The sequence below is a fragment of the Taudactylus pleione genome, unplaced genomic scaffold, assembly GCF_031769625.1.
Source record: "Taudactylus pleione unplaced genomic scaffold, aTauple2 ptg000488l, whole genome shotgun sequence".
Lineage (NCBI taxonomy): Eukaryota > Metazoa > Chordata > Amphibia > Anura > Myobatrachidae > Taudactylus > Taudactylus pleione.
In genome coordinates, this window is record NW_028284890.1 from 21,967 (window position 1) to 34,531 (window position 12,565).

Genomic DNA, 12,565 nt, shown 5'->3' on the forward strand with positions numbered 1-12,565 from the left:
TTGGGATTGCCGTCAAATATGCTTGGCATAGGTAGGTGTAAACGAGGGGATACCCTGGTCCCTGTATTACCAGGCACAGGAGGAGGTGTAGTTGCTGATACCCCAGGGGTGGATAACGAGGTTTGCATATTATCTTGTCACTTACACATCTCCTGTATAAACGGAGCCATTTGGTTCTGCATAGTTTCCAGGTTTTCTAAACGACCAGCAATACTCTTGAATAAATCCACTCCAGACTCCTGTTCCATGGCCAGATCCATGGGGCCAGTGGGTTGGTTGTGGACCCGGGGTGTGACAGGAGCAGACACAGAAGCAGATTTAAATAAAAAGGTGGAGTTTTAATACGTGATTTAGCAGACATGGGAATGGCAAACGAAAAAGTCCAGGTTTAGCACTAAAGTGCACTTGATAACTGTGGTGAAGCAAATGGGAGAATGTCCAGATAATGAGAGGCAGGAAATGTCCAGTATGCAGGTTTTGGTGAGCTGTAATGAAGTGCAGGCAAAGGTAATGAAGTCCAGCTGGGTGTTACAGTGTGAGTCAAGGTGCAGGGAAACAGCAGGTTCAGGTACTCAGGCAGGGGAAAGGTAAATGGAGGGTGCAGGGTGAGTCCAGCAGGTTTGGAGCAGGCAAGGTAACAGGCTAGTAGCGCTTCCAGATGGACAGGTAAGGCACAGGTACTCTCTCTCAGCCGCAGCTGAGAAACACATTGCACTGGCAATGAATGAAGGCTCTGGACCTTCCTAAATACTAGGTGCCATGCTGTGACTGGCTGGAAAGAGCACATGACCCACCAGGATTGGACAGCTTGAATCACATGACCTGAGGCAAGATGGCAGCGAACATGCCAAACGGAACGGAAACACCACCAGGCCTCAGTGACATTGTGCCTGCACAGAACTACGCCAGGCAATGCCCCTTGTCAGACACCAGCACCGCTGCCAGAGACCCCTCGCCACAGTGACCTCACAGGTAACACCCGGTGACCACCATGCCGAGAAACCCTGGCCGTGACACTCTGGAAGTATCCTTCCCAGATAACATAAACCTTTGGGAACTCAGAGAGAGCCACTTACATGCTTTCCTTCCACATATAAAATACACATCATCTGGGAGTACATAAGGAATAGAATGCATCATTATCTACACAATTCTCTAACAAATAATCTTACTCCAGATTTTCCCATCTGACTAATACATGTTTTAGGTTGTACAATAACTGCACAGTACCCTTCTGGTACTCTGCAAACCATTACCTTGGTGGAACTGAGGGTATATCTATATCGGAAGTGTCTCCCACCTAATCTAATGGAGCGTAAAAGTTAAAAATTGGTGATATTCAAACATAAAAGTGATCTATCTACTTGGTACTGGTGGAGTTTAAAATGGGGTGGTTTGGACATAAAAAAATTTCCATCCAGTGTCTCCCCTTTTTGTAATTCTAAAACCACAGAGACATTCAATGGAAATGGCACTAACCCTACATTATGCTGTCCCTGAGACATGTGAGAGCACACCCAACAGTCAGTTTGGTTTAAAACTTTGCCCACCATGGTATGATAATCCTCTAAAGGATACCCACCCCAATACGGGTTATACTTAGGCTGGCACCCACAGAACTCACAAATACAATATTCCTCAGACAATAACCCTTCGCACTGCCTCCGAGTTTCCAAAATGACAGATCTCTTAGTAATTACTGTACTGAGTTTGGTCAGATACTCCCCCGATTGGTTTAGCACTCCTTTTGCTGACTCCACTCCATCAATATCACCATCATCCTCTCTCTCCATCATCTGCCCCCCGTTACAGAAACAGGACCTCCCGAACCAAACAAGGATCATGAGAACTCTGGAAGAAAGAACACAAACCCAGCTCGCCACTTCATTGCTGGAACAGGGGGCTGCAAATTTCCCTAGCTCAGATTATCTCACTACAGTCTTTAACTCTCCCAGAACAAGCTCGCAATTGACAGGGCTATGTTATCTGCCTTAACACCGCCTTGTATCTCCACGGGTTGGTTGACCTTTCTGCAGTAAGTGGAATGGACCCAGGTATCTCTCTCTGCCAATTTTAAGGATGTTGTACTCATCAGCAACACTTGATACGGACCTTTGAACCGATCTGTCAAACAACCTGAACGTAAGAAATTTTTGATCATAACAAATCTCCAGGTTTGACATCATGACAGTTTGTTTCTGGCATATCAGGTAACAACAATTTCAGTTTCTGCTGCTGCTATTTCAACTGTTTACTCATTGTTATAAGATACTTTACAGTAACCTTGTTGTTACTCTTCAATCTTCCTGTGGACTTGCAATCAAATGAGGTTGTCTACCAAACAGTATTTCAAAGGGGGAAAGCTCAAGAGGGAGTCTAGGAGTTGTCCTGATGCTATGAAGGACTAGCGGTAATGCTTCTAGCCATCACAATCCACTTTCTGCCATGATCTTACTACCCATCAACTTACACATGTTCTGGAAGACATCACCTATGAAATGAGTACCTCTATCACTTTCAATAATTCTAGGGATACTGTATCTGCATACAAACTCCTGTACAATCTTTTTAGCAATGAACACAGCAGTATTAGTGGCAGCTGGGTATGCCTCTACCCAGTTAGAAAACACATCTGTACAAACTAATACATACTTGGGGCTCCTGTAGAGAGGTAATTGGATGAAATCGAATTGTATTACCTGAAAAGGTCCATCTGTCAGAGGGATGTGGGATGGCTCGGTTGGTATTGTTTTTCCAATGTTCTTCCTCAAGCATGTCAAACAGGACATTGCCCTCTTTTCAGCTTGGGAAAACCCGGTGCACAATAATACGCCCTGACCAACTTGCACATACCTTGCTTTCCCAAGTGAGTCAGACCGTGCGCTGTCTCAGCCAAGCTTGGGTAGTATGCCTTAGGTGCCACCGGCTTACCTTGTCCATCTCTCCAGAGTCCAGAGGACTCCTGTGAACATCCCTTGGATCTCCAGACTGCCTTTTCCTGAATGGAACACAAATTTTGCATCTCAATTAACTTCTGCATATCAATAGTTTAAAAAAAAAAACATCATCTGATCAATTGGTATATTTATTTTCAACCCTGCTGCCCATTTGGCAGCTTCATCTGCTGTTATTTCCCAGTGACACCGGATCATCCTCGCATGTATGGGCTTTACACTTAATGATGGCCACTGCCTTAGGCATTTGAATCGCTATTCGGTCAGTAGTCAGATGACATAGCCCCTGGGTTAGGCAGTGTCCCAAGTATTTAACCCTGATCTGGCATGGCTGTAATTTGTCCTTTGCAACCTTGTGCCCTGCTTGTCTATTGTATTAGAACAGATCCAGTGGCAGGTTGAAAAGATTGTAAACAGTCGTGTATTGAAAGATTGTTGTTGTGTGGGTTGGGGAGTGTGGAAAGATTGTGGTTGTGTATGGGGATATGGGTTTGGAGGTTGTGTGGGACATGTGTATTGTGGCTGTGTGTGATAAAAGTGCTGCGGTGGTATTTGCATTCCTTCCAGAGCTTGGATACTAACAGCCATTAGTTTCTCACTCTGCATTTCTCTCTTCCTAAGGATGTTTTATCATTTTCAATTGTAGATTCCCTGAGTGTGTCTACTGTAACTCCCCTCCATCCAGGAAGTGAGGTCTGAACCCTGGTCTTTATAGTGTCTTTAAGACTATACATAAGCACCGTGATTTTCATTTCCCTGTGATGGGTGTTGTCTTTGATATCTTCTATACCTGTGTAATGGGTAATAGTCTGCAGTGCTCTGGAGAAATAATCTGCTGCAGACTCACCCTCTTTCTGCTTAATTGTAAAAATTTTACTACAGTTAACTACTACTGGGAAATATATGGCCAATTGGGTGACAATGCGGGTTATGTTGTCCTGATTGCCTTCATCAGTTATGGAACTATCTCCATCCAATACACAGGCCATGATCAACTTTCTTAATGTCGGTATTGTGTGGAAGACATGCCCGTAATACCACTCGCCAATTTGTTGGTTGGCTCATGAGCATTACCTAAATCCTTTACAAATCTCTGGCACTTTGCTAATTCTTTCCTAGGATCAGGAAAATCTGTCATTATGGAATGTAGCTCCGCTCTTGTCCATGGACAATGCATCGCTACTTCCCTTGTGGCCACTACACCATGTGCATCTGGATTCCCATTGGGAACAGTTATTGTCCGGATGGGATGGATGCCTACTGCACCACTAGCTATGGCCTTGTTACCTGGTGGAGGGTTCAGCCTACTACTACTATGTATGGTATTAGTAACTCCGCTATGGTTACAGCGGGTGTTAATACTTCCTGCACTATCACTGGTGGGGCTACCTCTACTACTCTTACTGGTGGGGTAGCTACCTGTGCTTGTTGTGATGGTGCATTTAACATTTGGGCAACATGGGAAAGAGCGGACATTACAACAGGTTCATCATCTGCACTATAAACATGTTCCTTATAGTTACTCAAGAGAGGGTACAAGTTGTTACATTTTTATGATTTTTTTAGATCGACTGTACCTTCACCCCATCTGCATAGGGCGGAGGAAGTGCGCCTGCACTATTAACATTTCCTTCGGCAACGCTACCTTGCCATACGTGCTTGCTCCCCTGAGGTGCGCTCACAATGCTATTTAGCATTGCGTATGCACTCCCTTGCGTCGTCAGCGTGACACTAGTTTCCGCCGCATGCACACCGCTAAGCCACATACTCCCCTCGTGCTGCCACAACTTTAAGCAATCATTAAACTTTATCCTTTTCCTTAGAGATTTCACTAAACATATACCATCTCTAACTTATTTAGTATCTCTGAATCAAAGCTACCAATCTTAGGAAAAGGTTTTCTACATTTCTTGGTCATCTTGACCCATATGTCACAGTACACCATAATGCACGCACCATACTTTTAAACATGATAAACCTGGCCGAACCAACCGGCCATTCCACCAGCAGCACATCATCGACCATTACCATAGATGGCTTCTCACCCATCTGAGAAAACGCTTAGCAATTTCTAGAGAATTTCGATTGGTGAACGATTTTCAGTGAGCTATGTTCATGCACTCCCTCCCATTATGGCTGGCCCGTTAGCATTTCAGACAGCTTGCACAACGAGGAGCAGAATAACCACCTATTAAATTACTCTACCTGCGGTGAATTCAACCCAAGCTTCAGCCGCTCGCTTCTTCCCTTTTATGCACCACCTTCCCGATAAGCGAAGCGGTCAGTGTGCATAACCGAGGAGTAAAATAACTGCCTAGCTGATTATTTTACTTGTGGTGAATTTATCTCAAGCTTCACATGTCGCTTCCTACTTTGAGTTTACTCCCAGCTGGTAGCATCTAGGAGTTCCAATAACACCTACCCTTGCCAGCAGTTTCACTCCCACAACAACCCACTTCACAATCACGGTTTATATAACCATGCGGTCTGATCGCATTGCCCAAAGACCCTAACTGATCAACGGACTTTGCCATTAATGCGCGTCGGACCGTGAACCCCCTTAGTTTCTCGATAACCACAATGTACCTGCTTTGTACACTGGCCCAGTAGTTTGCACGGCCTCGTCAGGCCCCTACTGAGTTTCCACTTTAGGTTTAACGGACAGAAGCCTCCACACTTTATAATAACACGTTTCAATCACATACACCCTTTTCTGCGCAGAAAAAAAATAAACCTTTTCCCCAAATATAGTAGTGTAATTCAAAGGTTTAACAAGGAATCACATTATAAATATAATGAATGTTTGAACACGTGGCAGCAATACAGGAAATATGCGTACGCTATTGTGCGAATTACCCTCTAACACAAAACTTTAACAATGAAAGAAAACAACTTTTCCTTCCTTGTCCCTAGGTCCTAGTTAGCGTTCCTTTAAATCACACAATAACGGATAGCGGTCTCTCAACATTAGCTGGACTTTGTAGTACGCTGTAGTTCATGTCCCAATTCTCCAGATTACAATGTCTTTCTTTAATTGATTTAAACTAGATAGAGACACTACATTACAGTGTATACATTCTAACCAATAATTTCCTATATTCCATAACCATCGAACGCAAGATGCGACTCCCTCACTGGTAGGTTCGGATATCTGGAAATAAACAGTGTGTCAGTTTAGTACCATACATGCCATGTCTATCATGTTGTATACCATTAATATCAAATACATACATTTATACATCATAATTAATAACGTTAATATAAATCATAATGTGCAGGAACCTTTTATGAGTGCATGTATATTTATGGTTATATGTAAGTATGCATTGTGTGTCTACATGCAGCGTAAAAGGTGCGCTGAATGCAGGGGTTGTGTACAGCGCAAAACATGTGCTGTGTGTGTTTCTATTTACAATAGCAACTGTATATATGTGTGCATGCATTGTGGATACACATGCGATCGTTTAAGTGTATATATACATACATATATATATATATATATAGCTTTAAACAGTAACTGGTTATTATTATTACTTCTGTCTGAACTAGAAAATCACAGACAATGGAGTTTGTCCCATTCACAGGTGGAGCAAGCCTTGGCAAGATGTCTGATAATTTTAACAAAAGGCTTTCCTATGCTTATCTAGAATACAATTGTTAGTTCTTAACCATATCAGCATTGGACACAAGGCCTACAATTGCCAATGATAGCTAAACATCTGACAATTGTTTCCAAATCTACATTCAGAACACTCCCTCTGAGCATATCAGCGTCTGTGTTATACTTCTATCGCCACAGGCATACTGTATCTGTATGCGGAGCAAACACTCACAGTATCTTTGTGTATTCTTAATTATTTGTCACAGACATGTCCTCAAGACTTGTCTGTCATCACTGAATATATGAAGTCTTTAAAAAATAAATAAATATATATATATATACACATATGTGTATTCATGCGCATTTATTATATAAAGACTTTAACAGTGTGCAGTAACACAGCAGATGTACACAATGCTAAAATAGCACCATGTACAATGATATTATACTGACTACGCCAGATGGCATCGGGCAGACAACGCAAACATGGCGTCTTCAGATATTAAATTTTACAATTTATGTCTCAGCCAACCATCCAGCTTGACAATATCTGCACAGTACCCTGCTGATACTCTTGCCAACCATTACTTTGTCATACGTACGCGTGTACCTATACCGGAAGTATCTCCCACTTGCAATAATTCTGCGTACAAGTTCAGAATCGATAGGCTCATTATCAGCTCTGGTGAATAGGTCATTGTCTGATTGTTCCAGATCACCTCCCAATTTCCCAGTTTTCTGAAATTTGTGAGATTTAAGCATAACAGGGATCTATCTACTTGGTACTGGTGGAGCTTAAAATTAGGGGGTCTAGATATATTATATTTCTTGTCCACCGGTCTTCCCCCATGTAATTCAAGGACCTCAGAGAAATTTAATGGGAATGGTACTAATCCTACATTATGTTGTCCCTGAGGCACACCGAACATTCAGTCTGGTTTAAGACCTTACGCACTAAGGAATGGTAATCCTCTAAAGGATGCCCACCCAAATACAGATTACTCTTGGACTGGCATCACTGGATGCACTTTTCATCAACTAGGGATCCACAGTACTCACAAATACAGTATTCCTCAGACAATAACCCCTCACACTGTCTCCGAGTTTCATGGCTAACAGATCTCTTAACAATTCCTGTACTGAGTTTGACCGTATACTGCCCTGATTGTTTTATCAATCCCTCTTCTGACTCCACTCCATCGACATCACTATCGGCCTCCCTCTCCATGATCTGTCCTCCATCACAGAAACAGGAAATCCCGAAACAAATAAGGATGAGAAGAACCCTGGAAGGAGGAAAAGACAGAAAAACAGCCCGCCACTCCATTGCTGGAATAGTAGTCTGCACATGTCTCTGGCTCAGGTGTTTTCACTGCAGTCTCTAGCTCTCCCGGAACAGGCTCGCAATCGACAGGTCCACATTATCTGTCTTGGCTCCGCTTTGTACCTACTTCAGGTGGTTGACCTTTCTGCAATGAGTTCAATGGACCCAGGTATCGCTCTCTGCTACTTTCAAGGATGTGGTACTCATCATCAACACCTGATAAGGACCTTCCCACCGGTCTGTCAAGCAACCTGAGCGTAAGAAATTTCTGATCATAACATATTCTCCAGGTTCAACATCATGACAGTTTGTTTCTGGCATATCAGGTGACATTTTCAATTTCTGTTGCTGCTGTTTAAAGCTGTTTACTCATCTTTAAAAGATATCACACAGTAACCTCATTATTACTCTTCAAATCATCCTGTGGACTTATAATCAAATGAGGTTGCCTCCCAAACAGTATCTTAAAGGGGGACAGATTAAGAGATCTAGGAGTGGCTCTGATGCTATGGAGGATGAGTGGTAAGGCTTCTGGCCATCCTAATCCACTTTAAGCCATGATCTTACTCAGTTCGTTCTTAATAGTACCGTTTACCCTCTCCACCTTGGCACTGGCATGTGGTCGGTAGGGGGTGTGAAGTCTACTATTGATACCCATAAGCTTACACATGTTCTGGAAAACATCACCAGTGAAATGAGTACCCCTGTCACTTTCTATGATTCTAGGGATACCGTATCTGCATACAAACTCCTGAACAATATTCTTAGCAGTAAAAACAGCAGTATTAGTAGCAGCTGGAGATGCCTCTACCCAATTAGAAAATACATCTGAACAAACTAATACATACTTAAGATTCCTGCAAGGTGGTAATTGGATGAAGTCAATTTGTATTACCTGAAAAGGCCCGTCTGTCGGAGGGATATGGGATGGCTCGGTGGGGATTGTCTTCCTGACATTTTTCCTCAAGCAAGTCAGACAGGACATTGATCTCTTTCCAGCTTGAGAAGAAAAGCCTGGTGCACACCAATATGCTCTGACCAACTTGCACATACCTTCTATTCCCAGGTGAATCAGACCATGCGCTGCCGCAGCCAAGCTTGGGTAATATGCCTTGGGAGCAACAGGCCTACCTTGTCCATCTCTCCAGAGTCCGGAGGACTCCTGAACACATCCCTTTGATCTCCAGAGTGCAGGCTGAAGAGGTTGTGCAGGTACCATGGAGGCTGCGCAGGCAGCGAATTTTAGGGGGCATTTGAACCTGAATGGATTGGCCAATGGTGAGGTCATACAGATGTTCAGGCTCAATAGAGCCAACATATTCCATCTGTATGATCTTGCCTAGACCCTGAGACAGGTCGCTCACGTGCTGTCTCAGGAATGCATAAGCTTTTGAGTATATTGCACTTTTTTGCTACAGGAAACTTCCAGTCTGTCACTGGTAGAGTCATTGGAATTTCCCAGTCCACATTTTTCAGGTATTTAACAGGTCATGGCCTCATTTCAGCCTCTGCTCCAAGCCTTAATCTGACTAACCAAGAGTCACACTGGCATGCAGTCAAGGTTGCTTTTCATGGCATTGCAGGCATGCCAAATGTCCTTGGTGCAATAGACTGCACAAACATTGAGCTAAGACCACCTCGGGCTAGGGCCCATATGTTTTTGAATAGGCACCATGCCCATTCTACCAATGTCCAGGTGGTTTGTGATGCAAAACTCAAAATCATGAGTGTTGTAGTTGGCTACCCTGGCTCATGTCACGATGCCTTTGTCCTCAGTCAGTCATCCCTCCATGACAAATTTGAGGCTGGTCAAATGCCGGAAGGATGGCTGCTGGGTAAGTATTTTCAATTTTGGTTTTGTCTAAGTTACATAGAAATACACATATAGTTCTAAATCTAATTTCTTTCTTCTGCACAATAGGTGACTTTGGTTATGGGTTTTGCTCTTGGTTACTGACTCCACTGTTGCTACCAAATTCGCCAGCTGAGCACAAGTATAATGATGCACATAAGTCCACCAGGTGTGTGATAGAACGTACATTTGGCTTGTTAAAGTCTAGATTCCATTGTCTAGATAAATCTGGTGGAATTTTATTATATGCGCCCAATAAAGTGTCAGATATTGTGCTCTGCTGCCGTCTTTTGCATAATATGTGTTTGCAGCAGCTTTTAACCGCTGATTATGTGGAGGACAGCCAGCAGGCTGGCTTTCTGGACACATCAGGCGACAGCGTGAGCACAGGAACTGGAAGACAGGTGAGGCAGAATCTGATTGAGGAGCATTTTACTGTCATTCCTCACCTGGTTTATTAAATGTGTCCTATGTTTTTATGTTCCAAATTTATGCTTAAGTGTTTTTAATGGCTTTTTTGTTGTCCAATTTTTTGGGGCTTATTCTAATACCTACATTGTTTGTTTTTTTTGTCATTTAATTAGGAATTAACATATTTGGCCAGTATGTTTTTTTCCCTAGAGTTTTCTGCTAGCTATTTTTTTAGGTATGTTTGTAACCTGCTGTTTTGGTCCCCTGAGTTTGTGTGTTCTGCCCACACCCTTGGGCCAACATTGCTGCTTTTACTGTTATTTGTTATTATGTTTTGTTGGTCAACCTTTGATGGAACCTGTACCTTTCTCATCTTTAACCAAAGCTTAATACATATTTACCACGTCATTACACCCATTTTGTGATGTCTAACTCAAAAATAGTCTGGTCTTTGGCATTCCAAAAATTGTTTTTATTATTTTCGAAGCAACCAATATAACCTATTTGGTCATTTGAAATGTATATTTGCAAAGTAAACAATCTGCTTAGTCTTTTTGACAAAAATATTACACAACGTCTTTGTGAAATAAACAAACACATAATTACATAAAAAATGGACAAAGAAGAGGACTTCCGGTTGGCGGCGCATCGTGTATGGCCGCTTTTTACCAGAGCTCCTCCAACTTATTTGAAATCCTGGTCTATCTGTCCTCCCACACAGCCTCTGTCTGTGATACTTTCACAAGAAACTGATAAGGAAGACTAGAGGCTGCTGCTGGACTCTTTATTTTTGGAGGAGCTGCTTTATTCCCCGGAATCCAGCCTTTACTTCTAAGGTGTTTATGACCGCCAGTGTTTGGCGCAAAACTATGCTGTGACTTGTTTCTCCTACTCATCACAAGCTAAGATACCTCTTGCTCTCCCTCAATAACTGCCCAGTAGCTTTCTTCACTGGCTGCTTCCCAGTTTGGCCCCGTTGCCAGTGTGGTACCTCCTACCTCTGAAGTCTGGCTTGCTGTGCGGTGTCGGGAAGACGCTCAGTGGAGGAAGCACTGTGTGCTTCTTCCCCTGTGCCTGCTGCTGATGGGAAGATCTGACTGCATCTGTTGCTCTGTGCTCCCTCTGGTTATTGCTGTGATCTTTCCTGCCACCGCTGGATCATACTCCCTGGACAGTGACCCTCTTATTCATTTGGCACCATCTTGTCACCGCTGCTGACTTCCTGAGGACTTATCTTCAATGCGCCTCCTAGATGGTGGCTTCAACTTCTGTATCTATCCGGCTTCTGCACTCTCGGCAGCATCTAACTCTGAGTCTTTCAGGTAATCTGTGCAATGCTGCTGCCTGCTGATACTCTATTGGATGTCCGTCTGTGAAACTGTGACCCAGCTGTTTGTGTCTGCCTGATTCTACACCTATCTACTGGATTTATATTCTCAGGTATATCTGAGTCTATATTACTGATCAACTTCAGACCAAGGACACTGTCAACAAAATTATAATATTGCTGGACTCGTAGCTTATCAGTTTTCTAGTATTGCTGTGATTGCATATAACAAATACGCCATCTAGTGGTGAATTATATTCAATACAACTTACTGGTTAAACTTTTATTACAGTGTCATTGATATATTCAAACCTGCCAACTTTATGGTTACTGTTTATGGTTTCAGTTGACCTGGGTTATAACTGTACTTTACTGCTCATGTAATATTGCTTTTGTACTGTTTTGTATTATCTGTGTTACTTGGTCTGTACCTTTATTGGCTATGGATTCCTTGCCCAAATTTCCCATTGTAAACACGCCACAACTGACAGATTTTGTATCTCAGCTCTGTAACAGGCTGGATGTTATCTGGGTTTCACTCCAAGCAGTGATGTTACGATTAAGCTCTGTCGCACCACCTGTCTCCGACTTACAGCAGAAGCTAGAGGATGGTGATAGCGTACTGCCTTTACTGACAAATATTGCTCAGTCTAATTCTCTGGTTCTTGTTTTCCCACCCACTGATCTGGTTGACCTGAGTAATTATGATGCTCGTCCTAACCTTGAAATCCCTGGTGTGCCTGGGGGAATCGGGAGATCTGAGCTGCCTGATATGTTTAATGATTTCTCTCTCCCTCCCATTTCCATCTTTGTCTATACACGTGTGCTTCTTGGTGACGGAGTCCTCCTGGGGCTCCCCAAATTTAGGTTTGGTTTCCCAATTTCTCTGGCTACACAGGGCTCTGCTTGCCTAATTTCCTTGGATGCTCCCAGGTTGGTTTCGAGCACTCCCATTCCTTACTTAAATCGCCCCTTTTTATTCCCTAGAAACGGTATGGGTTGATGCATATATTTATTTTACTTTTGCCTAGTCCATTTCCCACTGGATGCTTTATTGTTGCCTAATACAATTTATTCGATTTCATGCTGGCTGCAT